The sequence below is a fragment of the Ursus maritimus genome, unplaced genomic scaffold (genome assembly GCF_017311325.1).
Source record: "Ursus maritimus isolate PB19 unplaced genomic scaffold, ASM1731132v1 scaffold_17, whole genome shotgun sequence".
NCBI lineage: Eukaryota > Metazoa > Chordata > Mammalia > Carnivora > Ursidae > Ursus > Ursus maritimus.
The window spans coordinates 22657473-22684869 of NW_024424119.1; the positions used below are offsets into that span (position 1 = coordinate 22657473).

Below are 27397 nucleotides of genomic sequence, written 5' to 3' on the forward strand. Positions count from 1 at the left end.
TTCCTTCCATACATGCGTGTATGTGTGAGTGTGTATGTGTGTCTATTTTTGATTGTGAGTACTACTTAGTAACTGGTGTTTTTACTTAATAAAAATTACCATGTTAATATTTTTGTACATTTTTTAAAGACCACACATATGGGTACTAAAAATAGCTAACATTTATTGAGCCAGGAACGTTGTATTATCTCTTGTTAAAAGACAAATTGAGGCATATTAAAAATTTTAAGAGTTTATTTGAGCACAGAATTGATTCAAACTGAGCAGCACCAAACTGAAAGTGGTTAGGAGCGTTCCACCAACAGGAGCCCAGGGCAAGACTTGCATGCATAGAGAAAATCCAGAAACACAGCAAGGGAACTACTGATTGGCTATAACCTGAGGCCTAGCTGGCCATCTGTGACTGGCTGTCCTTACCGTTCCGATTTCATAACTGAGACAGGCTTAGATTTTGCTTTGCTTCCGGAGGCTATCAAGGCATTAGAGCCACCTCAGTCTAATGCTCTCCTCGTTTAATTAACATTCTTAATCTTCACAAGGACTCTCTGAGTTGGGTATTATTCCATTTTGCCATTTTGTGAATGAGGATACAGAGATGTAGAAATAAGAGAGGCTGTGTCTCTCGTCTGCTCCTCCTTTCCTTCTCCTCTTCCCCGTTTACCATCCTCACACCAAGAGACAGAAGACAGCCTCCGGTGCCATCTCAGACTTCTACAGAACCAGCCAGATGAGGCCCTGTGGAAACAGGTCACAGGCAGATGTTCCAGGGTCATTTCTGCCAGAGCAGAGCAGGTATGTGGGCAGCTCAGCCCTCAGACCTCCCAGGACAGCCTCCTGATGCTTTTCTGCCCTGCTTGCCCCAGTGCGGCCCTAACTCAGTTTCACCCCACTGTGGGAGACACCCAGCACCACTTTCTGTGCACTGTTCCTTCTGGCTCTTTAGCTCTTGTTTCAAATGATTTTATCTCTTGTTTTGATTTATTTTTCTCCCATTTCTCTTCTCTTTCACTCTATTTTAAGACAACATTTGTTCTTTGTCCTTCTCTTCCCTTTGTTCACCACACATCTCCCCCAGCTCACTCCAGTCCCCTCCTCCAACTAACAGCTCCTCGGCTTCATTTTCTGTAGCTCTCACTCTGGTATGAAAGTCCCCTTCCCTTCCCCCTTGCTCTAGCATGCTCATTCAAGACTGCTTCTGGCATCTGGAGAAGCCAAGGACGGCCGAACGGACAGCTCCCTGCTCCATATAATAAAGAGACGGTGGGAAACGTTCCATGGGGAAGAACCTGCCAGCTGCTGCCACACACACTCCCCGACCAAGTGAAAGCTGTTTCCCTTACTTTCAATTTGTCTGCACTCTTCCTCAGTGATTTCCAGCTCTCGTTTGTTCCGAGAAACAACCAAAACCAATGTGATGTTGTTATGCTAAAGGGTCTTTCCCAGAGCCTCTCAGTCGGCATTTTGCTTCACAACAGGTTACAGCTCACAAATGCAAACAGAAGTACCGAGTGCAGAAAGATCACAGTGCACCATACAGGTTCCATCTGGAGTCACTTCCGCTTAGCTTTCTGAGGGAGGCCGACGGAGTCCTGAGACATTGCACTGCAGTTCAACCTGCCGCCTAGAAACCAGGCTGCCTAGTTTCACTTGGCACCGAGAACTCTGATTGAGGAGTCAGGGCCTTGCAAGCCGTTTGGGGGAAGGGGAGGCAGTCTAAACGCAATGCATTGTGCTTTCTGGGCTGACCCTCTGGCAAGGCACCAGGGAGCACTCGCTTTTCACTTCGATTACGTTCCCTGACCACTCCAGGGTCTCTAACTCCTCCCTGTCTCTACTCTGTGCCCTGCCCGCCCCCCAATTTGCACACACACCAACTCACACACATGAAAATCTACCCCCAAGATTCCAAGGACCTTCAAAATGTACTCATTGATAGAAACCAGGAGCTGCTTATAACAGGTCTTTTTTGTTGTTGTTTTTTATTTTTACCATAATAGAAAATAGAGAAGAGAATTAAAGACAGGCAGAGATTACAATGAGGACAAATCCCTATGTATCTGCTAAGACCTGACCACTGAAAATCTCCTAAGAGGCTGGACAGCCCTCAGGGGTCCTACAGGCCTGCTGCTCCAGAGTCCCCAGTTATTGGCAGCATCACCTGAAAAGAATGAAGGATCCAAGAATGCAGACTGAGCTGCCCACTGGGTTTGCTTTCTAGAAGTATATCCAATCCTGACCCATTCTCTAATGGCAACTTCGGGGAGCTATTTCAGAGACATGGTGTTGAAATGAACAGCAAAGAGGCTCCGATCTGAATAACGTAAGATCAAAATTGGGTCGCTGCTTCCCCTCAACACACACTCTCCAAACTGGAGGCGAAATGATAGTGGCCCAACTCTGTTTTGCATTGAGCTAAGAAGGAATTTGCATGATTTTCTCAAGGATGACAGAAACATACAGAATACGTCAGGATACAAATATCTCACTTAAGGCTGAGTGCACAGAATTAAGACAAAGTCTACAGAGAAATCAGAAGAATCATTGATTTGGGATGCTCTCGAGCAGGCAGGAGGCAGAGGCAAGGCTTTAAATAGCTACTTCCAGCTATAAAAATAAGTGAACTGTAAATTCTTCTGACTGTAGGTTTCCTAAAACAGCAGAAACAGAAGTATTCCTAAAATCCCAATACAGGAAAAGTCACTCAAATAAATACTTCTTAAGGGAACTGATGCATTAAGAGGAAGCATTTGCAGACTAAAAGCCACATAATACACAGAGATTGCATCCTGACAGGATACGTGTTAAAAGGATCCATTTGCGGCTCCAATCTTCAGGGTCAGTAATTTCTCAGAAAAAGGTTAATGGAAACAAAACAGAATTCAGGGCACATTCTTCCAATCAGTGTGCAGAAGTATAAGCCAAAGTACACCTTTGGCACACCCTCAGGGTATGGAAAGCAAAATTATTGCAACATTCTATTTAGTAGAATTTGCAACCAACACAATGGAGAGGAGAGGGAGGCCAGATGCAGGGGGACGTTTGTGTGTGTGTGACTGAGCAGGTGGACTGAATGACCCTGGTCACTTCCAGGGAGGCTGCAGTGATGCCGTGTTTGAATGTGAATAAGCCAAGTGGTGACTGGATATGGAGCTGGAGAAACTTTCTCAAATCAGCTTCCAGCCCCAGAAACTACTCTGAAAAATTTATAGATGTGTCCCAGACTAACAGATTGGGGAAGGTTGGTGGAGAAGGAAGCCATGAAACCTAATGGCTGTGTGGTCTCCTTTCCTCCTGGAAAGAAAGGGAAACCTGATCTGGGCAGCAGTATTCTAGTAAGGTTGGGACAGTGGGAGTCTGGCTGGGCTTTCAGGGTTTAGAGCAGCAGTGTTCTCTGGAAAACCACAAACAGTGAAGGTACCAAGAGAGCAAGAGAAGGATGAAGCGAGAGACGGTGTGAAGAGAGAGTCTGTAACAGAGGGACCTTGTGCACAGAGGTGTGGAACAGGAGGAATAAGCAAATATGCAGCTGGAGGGAACCCTTCCAGAAGCTAACCCAGGTCAAATGACTTCTGAAAAAGACACCACTGCATTGAAGAGGCCACACAGATATCCACACAAGTCAGCCACAGCAGGTCATCTGTGTCCTTTGGTGGAGGGCAGTGCACGGTCCAGACTGACCGTGAATGGCTTTCAGTGAGGCCCCACCAGCCGCCAGGCTCAGTGCTGTGCGTGCAGCGGGCTATGTAGCCTTCACGCCAGCCCTCCATCCCCATCAGACCCTTCCGTTAGAGAAATAACATTTATGGACCATTGGTGGAGTCTGAATTGTATCTTCTGTCCAACTGGACAATCAGAAAGCTATACTGTATTCCTTGTAAGGACTCTTTGGGGTACATGGTGCTCACCCTCCCCCCTCCACCTCAAACTCCTTTAATTAAATAGCATTGTGGTACGACCCACCTTACAGCTGACACTGTAAGAAGTAGTCATGTGAGAAGTATCATCAGCTTAACGTAAGGGTATTATCTATTGCATTTCATAGCGTCCTATTTATGAGTCCCTAAGAGACATACTCTCGACCTTAGTAATAAGAATTATTATAGCTCTCCTAGCACAGGGCATCTTTTTACATTATAGACACTGGATCGTTCAACTGAGCCTGTCTGCCTACTTGCAAGGGCTGCTAGGAAGCTCCAGGCCAGATGTGTGGCCCAACTTAAGGCATTCTGTTACTCTAACTTCATTCCATTCTTTCTCGCTCCATTTTTAAAATAAGTTATGCTTATCATTTTTATCCTATAAAATTATGTGCATTTTTAAAACCCTGTTTGTACAAGATGAGGTCTAAATACATACATACATACATTCATATGTACAGATCTAAAAGTGCTCTGGCCAAATTGCAAAAACAGTGCAGGTACTAAGAGTTTCATGTACATATAATTGAAATTAGTGAAATTCCTGTCCCCTGTTAAAATTATTTCTTATTAAAATTTATGAGTAACCCAGTTTTCCTGCTTCACATTTTTATTGAGAAAATCCATTTTCAACTTGCCAGAAACCTGAATTTCTTTAGTCAGCATAGAGAAACCAAGCCTTCTGATTTATATGGAACAACTTCTCCATCTATTGGCACAGTTTAATATTGCAAATAATATCTTGAAATCAAATGTTCCCTTACTACTCTATTCAGACTTTGTTTCCTTCATTAAGTCTCTCAAAAAGTTCCCACTGTCAATAATTAAATACATCTCCCCTGCATTAAGCTCTTTGCATTCTGGAGTTAATAAACCTATAGAAATTAAATTCATGGCATTATTACTGTGCTGAGAGGTTTCCTGGATCATAATCTTCACCTCCTAAAGGAAGTCAAGCCAAATTTTCCAAAATAAGATATAAAGAAATGAAGAAGTACTATACATAGACCTAATCTAAGCCAATTTAGGATGTGACAGTCATTTTAAAGTCATGTTTAAGGACTGAGTGAAATACTAGACAAGCCAACATTTTAATCCTCATTTGAAATAGTTTAGAAGTGACAAGACATATGAGCATCCAAAGGGGCCAGTTTTAAAAGTATATATCATAGACTAATACTGAATTGAGACAGAACCAGTCTCACCATTCCCCACCTACTAACACATCTCTACCTTTGAGTAAGTCATTCCTTCACCTGACAAGGCAATCCCACTTTCTCATAAACAACATACAACACCCTTGAAAAATTTTTTAAAGCACAAAACGTTCTTAAAATCTCTCTGATGGTGCAGGGTGCCTGGGTGACTCAGTCGGCTAAGTGTTTGCCTTTGCCTCAGGTCCTGATCCCAGGGTCCTGGGATTGAGCCCTGAGTCGGGCTCCCCGCCCAGAGGGGAATCTGCTCCTCCCTCCCCCAGCTCATGCTCTCTCTCTCTCTCAAATAAATAAAATATTTTTTAAAATCCCTGTAATGTTGCAATCTCTATATGATTCTGTATATCTACAGTGAATTTATTTCTGTGTACATCTCTTGCATTATTGCCCTACAGATCAGAGCTTAAAACCCAACTTTTCCACTTACACAAAGTGTGTAGCCTTGAGCAAGTTACCTTTACCTCCATAACCTTCTTTCCTCACGTACACATGAAAATAACTCTAATTACCTTGTAGGACTATTATAAGGATTAAATAGATAATTGTTTTAAAAATATCTCCCACTTAAAACACACTCAATAAATGGTAGATTTTAGTAGTAGCTGTAGTTGTTGTAAGAAGAAGAAAAAGCTTGGTCACGCTTTTCCCATAAGTCACTTGACCATTCGACCCTTCTCAAATTGAATCTCTGGCCTGAAGAAACAACTTTAAGAGAACCTAAAAGCAGGGAGGTTCACAAACAGTAAGAAATAAGGGCCTTAATGAAAATTATGAGGGAAGGAAGAAGCAAATGGAAGCAGAATCAAAAATATGAACTAGAACAGAAATCAATAAAACTGAAAACAGGAAATCAATAGAGAAAATCAACAAAATGCAAAGTTGGCTCTTTGACAAAATAAAAAACATTGATAAGCCTCTAGCCAGGGTAACAAAGCAAAAAAGAGAAAAGACACAAATTACTAATATCAGAAATGGAAGAGGGGACACCACTATAGATCTCATGGACATTGAAAAGATAATAAAGGAATACTATGAACACCTCTATGCCCATAAATTTGGTAACCTAGATGAAATCAACCAATTCCTTGAATGATACAATCTGCCAAAACTCACACAAAAAGCAACAGATAACCCAAATAGTCCTATAGCTATTACAAAAATTAAATCGATAATTAATAATCTTCCAAAAGAGAAAGCACTAGGCTCAGATGGGTTCACTGGTAAATTCTACTAAACACTTAAGAAAAAAATTTTAGCAAACGTCTACAATCCCTTACAGAAGATAGAAGCAGAAGGAATACTTCCTAATGCCGGGATCATTCTAATACCAAATCAGACAAAGACATTACAAGAAAACTATAGACCAATATCTCTCATATCCCTCATGAACATAAATGCAAAAATCCCCAACAAAATATAAGCAAATTGAATCCAACAATGTATAAAAAGAATTATACACCATGACCATGTGGGATTATCACACATATGCCTGGCTGGTTCAACATTTGAAAATCAATTAATGTAACACATCACATGATCATATTGATAAATGCAGACAAAGTGTTTGACAAAATCTAACACCCATTTATAATAAAAACTCTTAGCAAGTTAGGAAAAAAGGGATGTTCATAAAGAACATCTACAGAAAACTCTGTAGCTCATATCATACTGAATAAAGAAAAACTCTAAGCTTTCCCTCTAAGATTAGGAACGTGGCAAGGATGTCCCCTTTTGCCACTGCCTTTAACATCTTGTTGGAATTTCTATCTAATTCAATAAGACAGGAAAAGGAAATAAAACTGTCTTTGTTTGCAGATGGCATGATTGTCTATGTAAAAAATCTAAAAGATGAAAAAATTCCTGGAACTAATAAGCCACTGTAACAAGGTTGCAGGATACAAAGTTAATATACGAAAGTCAATCACTTTCCTATATACCAGCCATGAAAAAAATGGAATTTGAAATTAAAAACATATTTCCATTTATATTAGCACCCCCAAAAATGAAATGCCTAGGTATAAATCTAACAAAATATGTACAAGATCCATATGGAGAAAACTATAAAGTTTTGATGAAAGGAATCAAAAATAATAAATAAATGGAAAGATATTCCATGCTCATGGATAGGAGGACTCAATAGTGTCAAGGTGTCAGTTCCTCCCAACTCAATCTATAGATTCAACATAATTCCAATCAAAATCCCAGCAAGTTATTTTGTGGATTTCAATAAGCTAAGTTTAAAGTTTATGTGAAGAGGCAAAAGACCCAAAAGAGCCAAGTCAATGTTAAAGGAAAAGAACAAAGACAGAGGACTGACTACATGACTTAAAACTTTCTGTGAAGCTGCAATCATCAGAACGGTGTGGTATTAGTGAAAGAATAGACAAATAGTTGATGAAGCACAATAAAGAGCCCAGAAACATATCCACATACATACAGTCAACTGAGCTTTGACAAAAGAGCAAAGGCAATCTAATGGAGTAAAGACAGTCTTCTCAACAATTGGTGCTGGAACAACTGGATGTCCATATGCAAAAAAAAATGAATATAGACACAAACCTTACACCCTTCACAAAAATTAACTCAAAATGAATCACAGACCTAAATGTAAAATCAAAACTATAAAACTCATAGAAGATAACGTAGGAGAAAACCTAGATAACCTTAGGTACGGCAATGACGTTTTAGATATAAAACCAAATGTCTATGCGATGAAATAAAGAATTGATAAGCTGGACTTTATTAAAATCAAAAACTTCTACTCTGTAAAAGACGATCTCAAGAGAATAAGAATATAAGTCACAAATGGGGAGAAAATATTTGCAAAAGACACAGCTGATAAAGAGCTGTTATTCAAAATATACAAAGAACACTTAAAACTCAACAATAAACAATCTGATTAAAAATGAGCAAAAGGGGGCGCCTGGGTGGCACAGCGGTTAAGCGTCTGCCTTCGGCTCAGGGCGTGATCCCGGCGTTATGGGATCGAGCCCCACATCAGGCTCCTCCGCTGTGAGCCTGCTTCTTCCTCTCCCACTCCCCCTGCTTGTGTTCCCTCTCTCGCTGGCTGTCTCTATCTCTGTCAAATAAATAAATAAAATCTTTAAAAAAAAAAAAATGAGCAAAAGATCTGAACAGACACTTCACCAGAGAAGATATACAAATGACAAGTAGCACATGAAAAGATATTCAACATCATAGGTCACTGGGGAATTGAAATTTACACAATAATGAGATCCCCATACGTACCTATTAAAATGACTGAAGTCCAGAACAGTGACAGCATTTGGTGCTGGCATCAAATGCTGGGGAGGATATGGAGCAAGAAAAACTCTCATTCATTACTGGTGGGAAGGCAAAATAGTATAGTCACTTTGGAAGACAGTTTTTAATATCTTATAAAACTAAATATATATTATCACAAAATCCAGCAATTACGCTCCTTGGTATCTACCTAAATGAACTGAAAACTTACATCCACATGAAAACCTGCACCCAGATGTTTAAAGCAGCTTTATTCATAATGGCCAAACTTAGAAGCAACCAACTTGTCCTTTAATAGGTGAATGATTAATTAAACTGTGACACATCCAAACAATGGAATATTACTTAGGACTAAAAAGAAATGAAGTATCAAGCCATGAAAAGACATGGAGGAAACTTAAATGCATATTACTTAGTGAAAGATGCTGATCTCAAAAGGCTGTATGATTCCAACTATATAATATTCAGGGAAAGACAAAACTATGGAGACAATGAAAGGATCAATGGTTTCCAGGAATTAGAGGAGAGGGAGGGATGAACAGGAGAGCACAGAGGATTTTTCATTTGCCTTTCCATATAAATTTTAGAATCAGCTTGATGTCCACAAAAAAATCCTGCTGGATTTGGTAGGTATTTGCATTGAATCTACAGTTCAATTTGAACAGAACTGACATCTTAACAATATTGAGACTTTAAATCCATGAAAACTGCATAGTTGTCCATTTACCTTTTTTTTTTAAGATTTTATTTATTTGACAGAGAGAGAGACAGCCAGCGAGAGAGGGAACACGAGCAGGGGGAGTGGGAGAGGGAGAGGCAGGCTCCCTGCTGAGCAGGGAGCCCGATGCAGGACTCGATCCCAGGACCCCAGGATCATGGCCTGAGCCGAAGGCAGAGGCTTAACAACTGAGCCACCCAGGCACCCCAGTTGTCCATTTACTTAATACTTTCTTTGATTTTGTTCATCAGTGTTTTATAGTTTTGAGCATATAGATCCTATACTATTTTTTGAGATTTACACCTAAGTGGTATATAATTTGTGTGCTATTGTAAATAGTACTCATCTTTAATTTCAACTTCCAATTTTTCACTGCTAATATATAAAAATACAACTGAATTTTATATATTGACCTTGTATCCTAAAATCCTGCTAAACTTATTAGTTGTAGTAATCTTTTTGTAAATTCTTTGAGATTTTCTACCTAGTTATATCAGCTGCAAGCGGATTATATTTTATTTAACTTTCAAGTTTGTACGCCTTTTATCTTTTTTCCTGGTTTATTTCACTGGTTTGGACCCAGAACAAAACTGAATAGGAGTGATGACAGTGGACAGCCTTGCCTTGTTTTGGAGCTTACAGGGAAAGCATTCAGTCTTTCACCATTAAGTCTAATGTTAGCTTAAGTTAATCATAGATGCCCTTTTTCTAAAGTTGAGGAAGTTTCCCTCCTGCTCCTAAGTTTGCTAAAGTTTTTATTATGAATGGATGTTGAGTTTGTCGGGTATTTTTTCTCCACCTATTAAGGTTGGTTAAGTTTTTCTTAGTCTTTTGAGACAATGAATTACACTGGTTGATTTTCAAATGTTATATTGCTTTCCTGAGATAAATCTCTTTATCATGACATACTACTCTTTCTGTGTTGGTATAGTAGATTGGCTATTATTTTGTCAAGGATTTACCTATTCTGTACATTTCATATGAATGGAATCATACAATATGTGGTCTTTTGTGACTGGCTTCTTTGATTTAGCATAATGTTTTCAAGATTTGTCCATGGTGTAGCATGTATCAGTACTTCGTTCTTTTTTGTTGCTGAAGAATATTCCATCGTATGGATATACCACTTTTTGTTTATACATTATCAGTCGATGGACATTTGGATTATTTCTACTATCATCCATTATAAAAAATGCTTCTATGAATATTCATGTACAAATTTTTATATAGATAAATGCTTTCATTTATCTTGGGTATATACTTTAGAACTAGAATTGCTGGGTCATATAGTAATTCTTTGTCTAGTGTTTTTAAGGTAGCTATACTTGGGGCACCTGGGTGGCTCAGTCAGTTAAGACTCTGCCTTCAGCTCGGGTCATAATCCCAGGATTCTGGGATCAAGCCCTGTGTCCAACCCCCTGCTCAGCTGGAAGCCTGCTTCCCCCTCTCCCTCTGCCTGCTGCTCCCCATGCTTGTGCTCTCTCTCAAATAAATAAATAAAATCTTTAAACAAATAAAGTAGCTGTACTATTTTACATTTCCATCAGGATGTTTGAGGGAATACACTGTATGAGGGGAATCGATTTCTCCACATCCTCTTCAATAATTATTATCTGTATTCTCCTACTGTGTTTAGTTTTTAAATGGTTCTGATTTAAACACCATATATTTCTGCATAGCCCACATCTCTCTAAGAGAATATTTTAGATGATCTGTTTAATTATAGCAATGTCAATAAAGCCAGAATCAGTTAGTGAAATATTATAAAATTCAAACATAAATTGTCTATAACCTGTTAAATAAATAAAATTTTCTACTCCAAAGTAGTTTTTAAAACTGTTCTCAAGAGTAAAGATCAGTGTGTCACTGAAGAATATCTTGCTGATGAACTGGCCTGATCTAAATTCATGAAGACAGAGAAAAAGAAACTATTCAAGAAAAAGGTGGCTAGAACTTTACTGTCCAACCTAATATTCATATTTTGCTCCCAAAGGGCTAAGCCATTTTTTCCAGCTTTACTGAGGTATAATCGACAAATAAGAATCATATATATTTAAGGTGTACAATGTGATGATTTGATATGTGTTTATGTTGAGAAATATTACCACCATCAAGCTAATGAACAAATCCATCCATCACCTCACATCGTTGCCTTTGTGTGCGCGTGCACGGGCGTGTGTGTGTGTGTGTGTGTGTGTGTGTGTGTGGTGAGAACACGTAAGATCCACTCTCTTAGCAAATGCAACTGCAAAATATTGATGAAAGAAACTAAGAAGATACAAACAAATGGATTTATGGATTGGAAGAATTAATATTGTTAAAATTTCCATACTACTGAAAGTGATTTATAGATTCAATGCAATCCCTACCAAAATTCCAATGGCATTTTTCACAGAAATAGAAAAAGCCATCTTAAAATTCATATGGAACCACAGAAGAACTCCAAATAGCCAAAGCAATCTTAAAAAAGAACCACAAAGTTGGAGGTATTAAACGTCATTTCAAACTACATTACAAATCTAGAATAACCCAAACAGTATAGTACTGGCTAATATTTACACTTTAAAAATGTCACATTTTCAGCTTTTGCCCTCATCTCCTTAACAGCATATAATGACTATCTCAGTGCTTTCTACTTTCAGACCATCCATGTCAACAATTTTTTTTTCTCGAGATCCCTGCTATTGAAATGTGTGCCCTCTGGTTTCAACTATAATTTTGATCAAGGCTAAATCAGGACTATTTTGGTATTACAATTGTATTTACCAATTAATATTCAGTAAATATAAATTTTCATTGAGCATCAATTTCTCCCATTAAGTTAACAAAAAAAATTATTGGTAACATCCAGCATTGTGAAGGATCCTGAAAGATGGTTATTCTGCCTCAACCAGTGGAAATTTGAACTAATACACGTTTTCTGAAGGACAATTTAGAAACATATTTTAAACGTTTTAAAAATGTGCAAACCCTTTGACTCAGTAATTCTTCTTGTAGGAATTTGAACTAAGGAAATAATTAGATATTTAGTCAAAGTTTTATGCATAAAAATGTTCATCTGTTCCTAATGGAAAAGTAAGAAAATTTTTAAATAGCTAAAAATGAGATGGCCAAGCGTTAAATAAAATACAATCTATTTGGGGCGCCTGGGTGGCTCAGTCATAAGCGTCTGCCTTCAGCTCAGGTTATGATCCCAGGGTCCTGGGATCGAACCATGTATGGGGCTCCCTGCTCAGCAGGGAGTCTGCTTCTCCCTCTGCCTTTGTCTCTCCCCTGCTAGTGCTCTCTCTCTCTCTCTCTCAAATAAATAAATAAAGTTTTAAAAAATAAAATAAAATACAATCTATTTGTGTGACATATTATGCAACAATACAAAAATCATATTTTCAATGGCCTCAGAAAAGTTTCTAATGTTTGAAAAAAAAATGCAATATATAAAACTAGCTACTATGAGCTCCCCACTTACTGATAAGATAAACATTGATAAAACTAGACATATTAACAGTGAGGAGTCACCCATGGGGGACAGGATTATGGGCAGTTTTTAATGGGGTGGGTATGGGTGTGGGGGTGTGTGTATGTGACGTGCATGTGTGTACACACACGCCTGGGTATATTTTCAAACGTTTTTGCAGTGAACACGTTTTACTTTTGTAACGATGATGAAAGTGATGTACAGAAGTGTTCTTAATTTCACCTCCGTTTAAAACCACTTTTTTATTTTACTGCATAGAGATAAATGTCTCCTGCAAGAATACCTCATTTTGCTTTCTCCAAAAGTTGCAAAAACACCCTAGATAATGAGCAGTTTATTTGCAGTAATACGTATTGGCACTACTTAGGGAACTAGCTCACAGAACTTTTCCCTATGGCAAAACAAAAATGTCATACACGGAGGCATTACAGTGTTTATGCTAACTCTGGCATTTCACATGCTTGAGCTCATTATTATTCTCATTAATTTTGTGATTGTTAATAGCCCTGCTATTTATATGATGACTTAACCTTTACAAATTTATATCAAAGATGTTAAAATTCAGTGGAGAATGTGTCTAGAATGTAAGAGGATGTATCTGAGTGATTTTCCCCAGTGGGAATCATATTTTGATCTTTAATATCTTTAAATAATTAGGATGCCTAGCTAGAGAAAAGTCGAGAAACACTATCTTATCAGTAAAGGTATAAAAAAAAATCACAAATGACTAATTGGCTTTCATAAAAATACATACGAGTGTCAAAAATACATATGAAATGTAAACAAATGAAAACTAAGGGGGTTTTTTTTTTTTTTTTTTTTTTTTTTTAAGATTTTATTTATTTATTCGACAGAGAGAGAGACAGCCAGCGAGAAAGGGAACACAAGCAGGGGGAGTGGGAGAGGAAGAAGCAGGCTCATAGCAGAGGAGCCTGACGTGGGGCTCGATCCCAGAACTCCGGGATCACGCCCTGAGCCGAAGGCAGACGCTTAACTGCTGTGCCACCCAGGCGCCCCTAAGGGGGTATTTTCTAGATGATCCCTTTTATGAAGGCAATTTTCAAACTAGCAAGGAATATGAACCTTTTAACAAAGAGCCTTATTTTATAACAAAAGCTATCCTAGGCTTAAGTCTGAGGGAGAGAAACTGTAAAATTCAAAAGGATAAAAATATAGAAAATTCTCTATTTAATTGTCAGGAATGCAGTGAGGACCCTGCTGTTCACTTTTGCCAACAGATGATTGAGGCTGGCTTGCACGGTCATTTTATCCCTGGTCACAGAGTTGTTCTCTGTCAGCTGTGTTTCTGCAGAGTTGTGAAGTGTTTTACAAGCACTGTTAACGCCATTATACATGATAAGCATAAAAGCAGTAGGAACCATTATATCTCCCACCTTTTTCTACACTTTAGAGGAGTTTATAAAGCATGATTATTACCTGTTGTTGAGAAGAAGAATGTGATGGCAAAAACCTAAAAGTCGGACAAAATACCTAATCTATTGCTGAGGCTGTGGTGAACCAGACCTCGTCGGTGGGAGAAATGCTTCCACACCTATGGACGGCGGCCCTGCGAATATGATAACCTGGTTGCCCCTCGGCTCCAAATCTACCCTTTCTTACTCTGCTCTTTGATGCTGAGGCCAGGATTCTCAAGCCACCTTCCTGCTTTGTCAGTCGGCTCTAAGTCAGGATGTATCAATGGGGGCACCAGAGTGGGAGGCTGGGGGAGGACAGGAGAGACTGGCTCCGTCGTGTCTGTTCCCGTCTGCCTGCCGTTCCCATGAGTCTGCTCTGCAATGCTCTTCACCCTGACAGCAGCCGTACTTTCCCCACAACAGCAGCCAAATTCAGTTCTCAGTTTTCCCCATACTTGTAAACTCCTGTTTCCCGTAGAAACAGTATATATAACAGATGGCCACCCGCTTCAAGATCTGGGCCCCCACCCCACAGAGCTCCCCATTTCAAACTCAGAACCACAGCACCAATCAAGCAGCACCATCCCCAAATCCATAAAGGTCTGAGTTGCCATTCCATGGCACCCCTCCTCTTAGTCCCCTCAGATGAGGGCTGGTACAGGCTTCCTACACTTGCTGGCTTTTTCATTCCCTAAAGTTCTCTTTTTACCCTTCCAGCAATTTAATTAACCCTATACCTAGTGACCAATTCTTTACATTAAATCCCGTTGGTTCAAATAGCTGGTGTGGTTAGTTTCCAAATTTGACCTTGTCTTAGCTTGAGCTCTGCAGCAAGTTACCATAGGTTAAGTGTCTTAAACAACAAACATTTATTTCTCACAGTTCCAGAGCCTGGAAGTCCAGAGAGGTCTGGTGCTGGGGAGGACCCTCTTCTCAGTGGCAGCCTGCTGACACTGCAGCCCCACATGGCAGAGAGCTCAAGCTACCTCTCCAGCCCCACCCTCATGATCTAATGACCTCCCAAAAGCCCCACCTCCAAATACCATCACATTTGCTGGGAAGAGCAGGGGGTCACCAAGATTTCAACATATGAATTTGGGAGGATACATTCAGTCCACTGCACACCCAATACAGAAAAGAATTTGGCAATATCTAGCAAAACGACATGGATTTACCCTTTGACCCATCAACACCTCTTCTAGCACTCCATGCAAAAAGATACGGTCTAGGATTTTCTTCAAAGTGTTATTTGTAACAGCAAAGATTGGAAACAAAAATGTCTATCAATGGCACATGCACCTAACAGAGTATTATAAAATCATAAAAAGGAATGGGAAAGGCTCTATATACTGCTACAGAGTGATCTCCACAATAAGTGGGTAGGCAAAAAAAAATGTGGGAGAAAATATGCATAAGACACCCTACTTGTCTACAAAAGAAAAAATAAAAGCGTATGCATGTATTTGCTTTTGTTAAGTTAAACTGACAGATAAACAAAAAAATACAGGGAGCCTGGGTGGCTGTTAAGCATCTGCCTTCAGCTCAGGTCATGATCCCAGGGTCCTGGGATCGAGCCCCACATCAGGCTCCCTGCTTAGTAGGGAGTCTGTTCCTCCCTCTCCTTCTGCCCCTCTCCCTGGTTTGTGCTCTCTCTTGCTCACTCTCTCAAATAAATAAAATCTTTAAAAAAAAAATACATAAGAGGTAGAAAAGCATCGGATGAAGAAGACTGGGATAGAAGCTAGACTTCTCTGACTATACTTTGTTTTATAGATTTGACTTTGAAAGGTTCTGGTACCAATTCCAACATCGGGGAGTGGTAGTTGGGGAGGGGGTTCCCACATCAGAAATCAATTCTCAGACAAGAGCTGGGTATCCCACAATTTAACTCAGTTCTGACACTAACTACCTGGAGATAGCATCAAACCTCACAGGTTGAGGCTGGGTCCAACAAGACTGTTCCCCACCCTCATTTCAGATGCCAGTCGCAACTCTGGGTTGTCACCTGTGCTCCTGACTGACTAGCTATATAGATTGGAGGTTCTAACAACCCCCTTTTTGGGTTCAATTTATTTGCTAGAGCACATACAACTCAGAGAAACATTTTACTTACTAGATTACTGGTTTATTATAAAAAGATGTTAACTCAGGAAGAACCCGATGGAATAAAGCATAGAACAAGTTACGGGGAAAGGGTGCAGAGCTTCCATGCCCTCTCCAGATGCACCACTCTTCCCAAATCTCCACGTTTCACCAAGTCTGAAGCTCTACCAACCCTGTCCTTTGGGGTTTTATAGAGGCTACATTCATGACTAATTAAATCACTGGTGGCAACTGATTCAACCTCCAGTCCCTCTCCTGTTCCCAGGCCTGCAGGTTCCAAACTTAACCAATGGCTCCTGTGGCAACCAGCCCCCATCCTTAGATGCTTTCCAAAAGCTGCCTTATTAACATAACACAAGATGCATTTATTGCTTTTATCATTCAGTAAATTCCAAGGGTCTTAGGAGCTCTGTGCCAAAAACTGGACAAAGACCAAATACATATTCCTCATCTCAAATAACAAAAATCACAATTTTGAAGCTAAAAATAATTTACATAATTGTAAATCATATTCATAAATAAAACTAAAAATTTTTAAATGATGTATTTTATAAACAGAAACTCCATCCACTGAAAAGACATTGTTTCTACAAAGACCAATTCCACAGCCATGAGCATCCCCAGGGCACAGATTATGTCTCTAAATACCATTTCACAATAACAGGAACCAGGTTCTAGGTCTGGGACAGAAAATATACAAAGTGAATGAGGTATCTCTTATTATAAGAGATTATATATTGTGGTATATGCTTATACCAGAAAGCAAGGAAGCTATCAAAGACAACTAGGTTATGTCAAAAAAAAAGACTCAGGAGCCAACTTGAAGATATTCTCTTAGAACATTTTCATTTCCATCTCATAATGATTAGTGAGTCTAGGAAATGATCGTCAATGCCTACTAACATCAAAAAAAAAAAAAAAAGAGAGAGAGAGAGAGAAAGAGAGAGAAACAGATGTTATGTACCTCCTAATTAAAGTATACAACATCATCTATGAAGTATTCTTGTGCAAAACACACAAGCATGATCTAATCAAGCTTCAAGTACCTATTTGCATGTACCTTGGTTTACATGTAAACCATACATGTATTTGCAGAGGATAGAAGAACATATTAAATGACACAATGGAGATGCAATTAGCAAAATCCAGGTGGTAGAACACTACAGGACAGACAATTATTTCTTCAACAAATCAATTGCAAGAAAAAAAGAGAATGTGTATATCTGTAAATTAACAGAGAAAGGGTAATAGGCCCAAGTAAACAAATTATTTAAAAATTGTATAAGACAATTGGGGAAATTTGAATATAGGCAGCATATTTTTTGATATTTTGGGATTAGTGTATCGTTGACTTTGTCAATATAATAATTTTATGGTTACAAAACAAAATACATGAAACTGTATGAAGTCAGGTATTTGCTTCCAAATTATCATGTATGGGAAGAATGAGATGAGGATATTGTGAAAACAATATTTTCCAAGACTTTATAATCAGAGAGTCTGGGTCATAGATACATGGGGGTTCATTAAATAATTCTTTCTACTTTTTCATATGATTATATTTTGCATAATAAAAAGTCCATTTAAATTCAAAATCAGGGGCACCTGGGTGGCTCAGTCAGTTAAGCATCTACCTTCAGCTCAGGTCAAGATCAGGCCCCATATTGGGCTCCCTGCTAGCGGGGAGGTGCCTTCTTCTCCCTCTCCCCGCCACCTGTTTATGTTCTCTCTTACTATCTCTCTCTCAAATAAATAAATAAAATTATTTAAATAAATAAATTCAAAATCACCTTAGTTAAAAACATTTTTGGATCTAATTCTTTGATAACTTTTCCTATTATTTGCATGATTATTGCACTAGACAAGTTTTCCATGTCTTCTAGAGTCAATTTTTGGTAATTTATATGTAATGCTGTGAACAAAAAATTTATTCATTAGAATTTTTCTTAGAGAATAAACTAAATAAGTCCACTCTGAAGAGCATAAGACTATAGGCAAACCTGACCTTGGGAAGAACAGTCATGCCTGATAATAAAAAAAAAAGGGGGGGTGAGAAATTTCTTGGTTACATCTGAAAGAAAGTGAGGGGAAGAGAGAAAAAAGAGAGTAGGGATGAAAAGGAGAAAGCCAGCAGATGGCTATGCAATATGTAATTGAATCCAATGAAAAGAATCAGTCTATATGAAATTAAAGGCTTGATGATAACATCTGACGTCTAATGAGCATGCACAATGTGCCACTTTTTTGAGCACGGTACATATATTAGCTCATTCAATTTTTTCCCATGTTGACACAACTAGTAAAAAGTGCAGTCGGGATTAAACCCAGAATCTAAGGCAATATGGCTACAGGGCCTGCATTCTTTAGCCATTATACTTTAGGGCAGGGTTGACAAAATTATTGCCTACGGGCCAAACACAGCCAGCAGCCTGTTTTTGTACCTCTTTTTTTTTTTTTGTCCCCCCCCCCGGGGGGGGGGCGGGGGTGAGGTGCCCTGCTTGAAGCCCTGCAGGCCGGCTGCAGGGACGCATAGTGACTGCCCAGGTGCCCACCGCGCCCTCCGCGCCTGGCCGTCTGGTAAACCAAGGTCGTGGGATTCACCTGAGGAGCTGCGGGTGATGCCGGGGCTTACCTGCAATGGGAGGGCCGTGCGCCACGCCCGTGGTAGCTGTCGAAGCAGTGGGAGGCTGTCAGCTGCCCCTAGGCCGGGAAAAGACAAGGCTGCACAGCCCTGGAGCACCGGGAGGAGGAAGCGGGAAGGTAGGCCCCGCCCTGTGCCGCCTGCCGCCCCGCCCACCGCACCCTTGCACTAAGGGCCGGGCAGGTAACGCATGGGTCTGAGTAGGGGGCGCATGCCCGGTACAGGTGACCATCTAGCATCCCGCCCCCCAGGGCAGCCATAAGTGCAGCCCCCCTATACATCCTGAAAGCTAAGAAAAGTTTTTTGGTTTTTAAAATGCTGTAAACGAAGAGTAAGAAGGACGCAGAGAAGGAGTAATGTACGCGCCCACGAAGACTAAAGTATTTGCTCTCTAACCCATTACAGAAAAACTAATCAACCTTTTCTGTGATCTGAGTGGTTTCCGTGTGGAAAATTGAAAAGCGGCAGATTGACTCATGTTAGATGATGCTGGGAAAATAAGTTCAGCCTACATGGATGCAGGATTGTGAACGCTTAGAAAACTGAAGCAGCAACAAAATCCCAAAGCATGAGCAGGTTTTTGGATTGTTACAAGCAAATAGAAGTGGCATTTGAGCCAAAGTCAACCAAATCTCTGAGGGGTAGAAGCAACAGCTGATACAATTTTATATATATTGGTCAGAAATTTTCTTTCCCTTTATGAGTTTCAAAATTATTTGCGTAGAATATTTTACAGTATTGTATTATTTTAACACCTACATTTGTAGTTATGTATCTCAATGTTTGCATGTTTTATTTCATTTTTTTTAATTTGTCAGAGATTTGCATATTTTATTTATTTTTCAAAGGTGCAGTTCTCTCAAGTATTCAATTCCATATATTATATAATTCATTAAGATTTTATGTTACTCATTTATATTTTCTTTAGTAGTTTTTTCCTAACTTCACTAATTTATTTTTTGTTTGTTTTTTTTTTAAGATTTTATTTATTTATTTGTCAGAGAGAGAGTGCACAAGCAGGGGGAGCAGCAGGCAAAGGGAGAAGCAGGCTTCCCCCTGAGCAAGGAGCCTGATGCAGGACTCAATCCCATGACCCTGTGATCATGACATGAGCTGAAGGCAGACGCTTAACCAACCTAGCCACCCAGGCGTTCCTCTTTTTTTGTTTGAATAACTACAGACCTTAAGTTTATATAGTTGCCACTCTATATACCTTTGGTTATATCCAAAATATTTCAGGGTGGAGGAGAGAAAGAATTGTGATGCTTTTTGAAAAATTATTATTAATGGAGCAATATATTCTGTTTATAAAATCATTCTTTAGAAATACAAATAAAACAAATATACTATACTATAAAACAAAGCAAATTCCAGTCAATGATTTTAAATTGGACTATATTACGAATGAAATTGTATAATTTTATAAATGTGCTACAAAGTCATTGGCGATGGGAGGCAGATGTAGAAGTAACAAGGTCAGCCATGAGTTGATAATTGTTGAAGCCAGGTGATGTCTATATGGGAGCTCATTATACTAGTCTCAGTCATTTTGCAACTGGATGATATTATTCATAATTTTAAATTTTTAAAACAAAACTTAAAAAGTGACTAAATACAAATGTTCCAAATTTCCAGCTTGGAAAAACTTGGGGCAGTCACAAGACAAGTTTAACAAACTGTTTGGTTTTTTTTTTTTCTCAATGTGAAAACAAAATTACACAAGTAAATTGGTTCCTGATGATTTCAACCAGAGATCATAGCATCCCCACAAAACCATATAGACACTGTCAGGATCTGTGGGTTTACTCTACTTACAAGCTCATAAGATCCTGTTACTATTTTATAAATACCGGAAAAAGACACTAGACTCTGAAGTCACAGAAAAGGACTTTCTTACTCATGGCACAGCGAGCAGCATGGCATTGTCCCAGATCCCACAGGGGTAAGGTGGAGGGATCTAGAAGGATGTATGTACTACATACAGTGGGCTTGGATTGCTGATGAGGAACACAGCTTGGGAATCCACTGTTTTTATAGTAAGTGGTAAGAAAGCCTGTACTTTGAACCCACATGTACCTGTGACCCAGATTCAGCAATTACAAACTTTTACATGACATGGTTCATCTATACTCTCACTCAGTTCTTCCCCCAACCCAATCATTTTGAAGCAAATATCTGACCTACATATAATTTCAACCCTCAAGGTTGTTCGCTATAAACACAATGCTGAGAAATGGCATTAGGAAACAACAGTCAGGAAGGAACTTGCACTCTTGGCATACCCAACAAACAGGTGCAGGGATGTTCAGGGCCTGTAGAAGATTGTTTTCCCCATCAATCCACCTTTGCCCCTACCTGTCTTGGTTTCTGGCAAACTGTCACAAAAGTATTTCACTCCGTTGGCCACTCTGATTAACCAACAGAGGCTAGAAATAAATCTGTTCAATCGGTCTCACACAGCACTTAATTAAGGCTACTATCATCAGGACTCCAAACAATGAGATGAAGTTAACCTGCAGTGCTGACCTCAAATATGCCTTCTGGGGTCCTGGACCCAAGCAACTGTCCCAGGGGAAACCAGAGGACTGTATTTCCAACAGTCAGAATGTAGTCTAGTCTAAGGCCCATTCATTATTCATTTCACTAACCTGCTGATCTTTGGTGTCATCATCAGTAATTACAGGAGGCAATAGACGGGCTAAATACCCACCTCTATCCCTAATGGAGAGAGAATTCATGGCCCATTTCCAGCCATATACAAGCATATAACCCAAGCAGGCACAGGTAACTCCTATCAGGATTTGTCATTAAACTCGATTTGGATCGCATCAGGTTGGTTTGATTAAGTCACATGGGCAGTGTCCCTGAATGGTTATAACTTCCTTTCCTATCTATGGCACATCCCTCTCAAGCATCAGAGAAACATGTGAATTTGTAACAGAATGGGGTGAGGTGGTGCCAGTCCATGTGTTTGTACCTGTTTACAGGGGCTCCATGTTGAGAGCTGCTATTGATGGCACAGCAGTATAATTTACCATCGGCCTTGTCCACAGAATGTCCGCTGCATTTGCTGTTTGACTTGAGTGATGGTGTTGGATCTAGGCGACAAAAGAGAGTATTTATTGCCTCCACCCTTGTACATCTGGAATCTAAGGTGTTCCTACCACAGCTTCCAGGGTTGTTTAATCCCAAAGTCTATAGCCTTCCAAGGGGTGGACCAGATAACAGACCAGACAGCTAAGTCATTGGTACTATCCCAAGAGTCAGTAAAAAGTGTGTTTCATCCTAGGGCATATTGGTCAGAGTTGTGAAAATGGCCTTGAGTTCCATGCAGTGAGTGAATAACAATGCCAATTTTTAGTTTGCCATCTATGGAGCAGTCATTGAACAGCTACAGGCCCCCAGTGGACACTAACAGGTTTGAACTTAGCCAAACCTCAGTGAACCAGGCCCCAGCATTCAGGTGAGCCTCTGTGAACTGAGGGCCCCATCATGCCAGTGGCTTTCCCTCAGGTGCTATAATGTGAGTCCAGTTTCCCCACAGCAATAGCTGCCACTTTTCCATATAAACTTATTTTCCATATAAGCTGGGCTACTAGGTCCTTGAATGTCCAATTTCCAAGTGTGGAAAAAATGACCATTTTGACAAGTGAGGTATATTGGGCCTTTTCCTTATTCATTGTCAAGCCTGATCTAACCCACGCCAAAATGGGGACATTTTGCAAAGTCACAGGTCTTTATGGGTCAGGCTTTCTTTTTCAACAAGAGCTGAGTAACAGGTCAATAGCCACACCTCCCACCCCCCCCAAGCCCCACCTCCAGTCCCGAAACCCCAGTTTTTAAAAAGAGGTGCACTTGATGCCTGGATCAGCAGGTGGCGATGTTATACTAGGGAATTGCCTCTCTGAATTTTGCAATAGTTAACCAAAGCGGTGATTTCCATTTCTTCTCAGATTTTAAATTCTTTTTGCTAGACCACCAGTAAGAGGACGGAGATGAACTCTCTACATGCCGCAGACCTTGAATGAAAGAATCCTTTCTGGACTTCATGAGTGTTCACGTATAACAAGCACGTATAACGTAAGTATCAATATACATTTGGCAGTGAAGGACAGCAGTACATTGAATCAGCCCAAAAAGCCCTCCCTACCAGGTCACTTTAATTTTCCTTCTTCACAGTAAATATTGCTCAAACCCCATCAGTTGATTTTGATTTTGGATACCCCCACCCCCACCCCTCGCAAGGATCCCATCCTTGGCATTACTAAGGTTTTGGGTTGGGTGATTATCTGTTTGGGGAGGTGTCCTGTGCATTCTAAAATGTTTAGCAGCATCCCTGCTTCTACCCACTACAGGCCAGTGGAATACACCCCCCTCCTCTAGTTGTGACAACCAAAGATATCTCTAGACATTGTCCAATGCCATAGGGTTAGAAGGGGGACCCTGGTTGAGATCCACTGCCCTCTAGGAACATGGACCAATGGACCAATAAGTCTAATAGGCATATAAAGGGCTACAGCTTCTGGAAGTCTAGAAGGTGGGGGGATGCAGACAGATGGGGAGGAAGATAAGCTTTGGAAGATGACTTTTTTTTTTTTTTTTTTTAATCCTTTGTCTCTTCAAGCCAGGCTCCACACCAATTTCATTGTACGTATTCTTGCAGCTTTCTCCACAGTCCTCGGTGCCTTCAGCTACCCTGGCATCTAGCACCCCAACCCCCCACTAACTCGGCAGGATTGTAGCCTGGGCACCTGCATACAACAAAGCTGAAAATATTTGAGTTTCTCCCTTCTTGAAGTTCCTCAAGCATACTCAGCTTTCTCCTTAAAGCGCTGAAGTTGGGGTGTGGGGGAAGGGAGGAAGCAGGAGGTGCAGAGGGACAGAGCAATCCCTTGCCAGTCAGCAAAGCTTTGTATCAACTTTCAATTTCAAGCAGCTGCCAGCAGCTTGGGCTCATCCAAACCAACACCCGTTTCCAATCCACCTGAGTTTCTCTCTCCATACTGCTGACATCATTTATCTAAACTTTGACTCAGCAGCTAAAGCCACTTTTGGTTGCCCTGCTGTCATATAACATCCCTTTCTCTTCCTACTCTTGAGAAGAGTGAGCACGACCAAAACATCATTTGGGTAAATTGTTTCAATCCTGCTTTTTATTATTTATCCTCTAAATGTACGTGAACGGGGGTGGGGGGGTGTACTCTGCACCTTGGGTAAAAGCATTTGCTACTAGATCCTGGGGAGTCTTCTCCTGCCCACTAACACAGCCCATAGGGTCTTCCAGAAAGGCATGTCTCTTGTCACCAAAACTTCCAGAAATTTATTACTCATACACAGCAAGTAGCGTGAAAATAATGTCCCATCAGTTCCCTGTGGGGACAATGGGTAGAGGGCCCAGGTGGATGCTAAGCATACAGGGAGTCTGCTTTGTAGCTTAGGAAAAATGAGTTTGGGGAACCCAGTGCTTTTATAGTAACTGCAAACAGGTCAGAAAGAAATACCCAGTATGAAGGACAAAGCGAATAGAGGGTGGAAAAGAATGAAGGGAACATAAGAGCATAGGGGCTGTTGTAAGATTTTTAAAAAGTGGTTAATCTAATACATGAAAACAGTCTCCTCATAAACTGGAAATGAAAATGAGTCCAATTAGTGACAAATTTGCTATGCTGTTTTTCTCTCATTTGTCGATGTTAGCAAATAATTTTCCCTAAAAAAAAAAAAAAAATGAAATAAGTCAGTAGCAGCAGCCTCAGAATAATGCTATCACTGCTCCTGACTTCCAACAGCTTCATCCCCCAGGATGAGGAGCATTTTTAGGGAGAAGAAGCCCTGAAAATAAATAAGGAATTCTAGACTATAAGGTGTTGGACCAAAGTTTCCTCCTAGAACACTCGAGTTCCTCTTCTTTTCTGCAAAGAATAATTTATAACCTCAGAGCATCCAATGATGTCACTTAAATAAAATTATACTTCACAGCATAGAGGTTAAAAGCACACGTTCTGGAGTTAAATCAGCCTTTGTTCAAACCCCAGCATCATAGTTATGTGATGCCAGTTATGTGACCTGAAGAAAGTTATAAAATCACTCTGAATCTGTTTCTTTAACTGTGAAATGGTAACAATGTCACCAAGCCTCAAAGGCTTGTTGTGAAGATTCAATGGGACATTTGATCCCATTTAGCTTTTATCACCAGTTATGTTGAGGGGGATGGTGTTTGAAGCAGATGACCAGTGGTTCCTAGCTCCTTAGGAAAGCAGCTCAAGGATTCAGGCACTGAGGCAGCAAGAAAGGGAGCATAAAAATTAAGTATATGACAGGTGTGGAAAGGGGTGGCAGTTGGATATCTGTGGGGGCCAACGTGAGCCCAACATGAGGCTAATCACTGCCCTGATTATGAATAGGGCATTTTTTAAAGGAACAGAAAACATTTATTTCAAACTTCCTCTAGTATGAGGAAGACATACATTCAGTGATGAACACAGGAATTCTAGAGCTCCCTCAAACAAGAATTTCAGGAAGGACCACCTTATACTTCATGCATTGCCAAACAATATTTCCCCTCTGTGCCATGCTAGAGAACATGGAACAAAGCGTAATACAGTAGGGGGCAGGAAGAAACTGAGAGTTAGTTAAGAGTCAACAAACATATTAAATACCTACTGTGTTCCAGGCTGTGTGTTAGGAGTGATGAACAAATTGCCATGCCTAGAGCAGAACCACCTGTAGTGTTTAGATTCCTCAGACTCTGAGCACAGATCCCACCCCTGACCTAGTGAATCAACATTCTAGGTGGTGGGGGACACAGAAGGCAGTATTCTTTCCTTTTTGGGGGGGAGGGGCAGAAGGAGATAGAGAGAGAGACTCTTGTGTAGGCTCCATGCCCAGCACGGAGCCTCATGAGGGGCTCAATTTCACAAACCTGAGCTGAAATCAAGGGTCAGACGCTTAACTGGCTGAGCCACCCAGGTGTCCCAGGAGGCAGTATTCTTCTTAATAAAGGTCCTCTGGTGATTCCAAGAAACAGTATGGGAACCACCACTGGTGTTTCCCAAAAGGTGGTCAGACTCTCAAACTCAGTCTCTCCAAGAGAACAGCATATGAACGTATGTTTTCAATGCACCAGGAGATTTGAGAAATGTGCTCTCAGACTGCCTTTCTCTGATACCATTTACTTTTTATTAAATAATATGTGTGTAAGTGCATTATAATTGAAAAGCACGATACAAAGTTAGGTGGGTACAGTTTTCAGGAACTTTCTATAAACTGAGGAAGTCCAGTTTATACAAGTAACTAAAGTCAGGGTGGAATACGATAAGGCATTCCTCAGAGCATAATAGGTCTCTGACCACATCCTCATGGTTCTTCTTATGGCGGCAGAAGCTTCTGGCAGGTGAGACTGCTAGAACAGTGCAGTGGCCTCAACTGAAGGCCTTTCTGCCACTAGCCCCTGGAGTCATCTGCGGTGCCTGAGCAGTTCCACAGCTGGATGACTTCTTCTCAGAAGGTCCGTAACGAGTATATATACTCCCCTAGGCCACTTGCAGGGTCTTTTGTGCCACGGCAAGAAATATTTATCAGGCAGACCCTGTATAAGCCTAGTACCATGGTTCTAAACCCCTTAAATGTTTAGCTCTCAATGCACCATGAGATCCAACTTCAAGAACTGAGATTCAGAATGAGGAAGAAACTCGATGGGAAGGAGAGGACAGACTGATGGTTAGAGAAGACACGAGATTCCCATTTTAGATGTGAAGAATGGCAGGTGCCTTTGAAATATCCAGGTGGTAACTCCCCACAAATGGCTGGAAACAAAGCATGTGGAGATCTGAAGAGGGGTAAGAAGAGTGACAGACACCTAGCAGGCTTCAGCGAGAGGTGGCAGGGAGTTTGCCTAGAAAGAAAATAAATGAAGAAAATCCCACCAGTGTAAGGAGTCACATGCAAAGGGAGAGGAGAAAAAGTGCAGAGAAGGAACCTACGAAAGTGGGATCGAAGACAGATGCAGTGATCACAAGGGCTGAGGGCTCTGAAGCCAAAAGGAGGTTAAAATTTCAAGGAAAGACGAGTCACCAGTCTCAAATAACACAAAGCAGTCAGTGAGGACAAGAAGAGAAGACAGGCCAGTGGATCTGCAATCTGCATGTCACTGCAGACTTTTCTGAGAGCAACAGAGCCCAGTGATGTGGGTACTCCAGGTTTCTCCTGCTCTCTGAAAGTGCAGCGTTCCTAGGAAGCCGAAATGGCAGACAGCGAAGAAACAATCACCATTAACTTCTGTGGAAAATTTTTTTAACGTTCCCAGACCCACAAAATAACTTCTTTTAGGCTTTTCTGATACCTTAGGACACATCTTGCTAAGAGATGCATAAAATCAATTAAGATAAAGCACAGATGCTCACAGATATGCTTGGTCCAAAGCTATAGTGGCTTGATGCTGGGTTGCTGACTGAGTGTAGTTCTGGGAGAAGGAGCTTGGCGGGGACACTTTCCCCATATAACAGCCTGCTACAAACACTGAATGCTATTTTCCCTTTTCATCTTTTTTGTAAGAGCAAAAATCCTCTTCAGACTTCTTTCAGTTAGCGAAAACAGGTAAAAATGTAGGTCTTTCATAAAACTGAAGTGGTGCAACAATGAGTCTTAAAAAGTA

General features: G+C 40.4%; 1 long non-coding RNA gene across 1 annotated transcript in view; it reads right to left on the reverse strand.

Annotated features, from left to right (window-relative positions):
* LOC121103073 overlaps positions 1-27397 on the reverse strand; it is a 41133-nt gene that overhangs the window by 12482 nt on the left and 1254 nt on the right. Inside the window, exon 3 of the long non-coding RNA XR_005835203.1 lies at positions 21725-21845. This is a non-coding gene — a long non-coding RNA (uncharacterized LOC121103073). The remainder of the gene's footprint in view (positions 1-21724; positions 21846-27397) is intronic.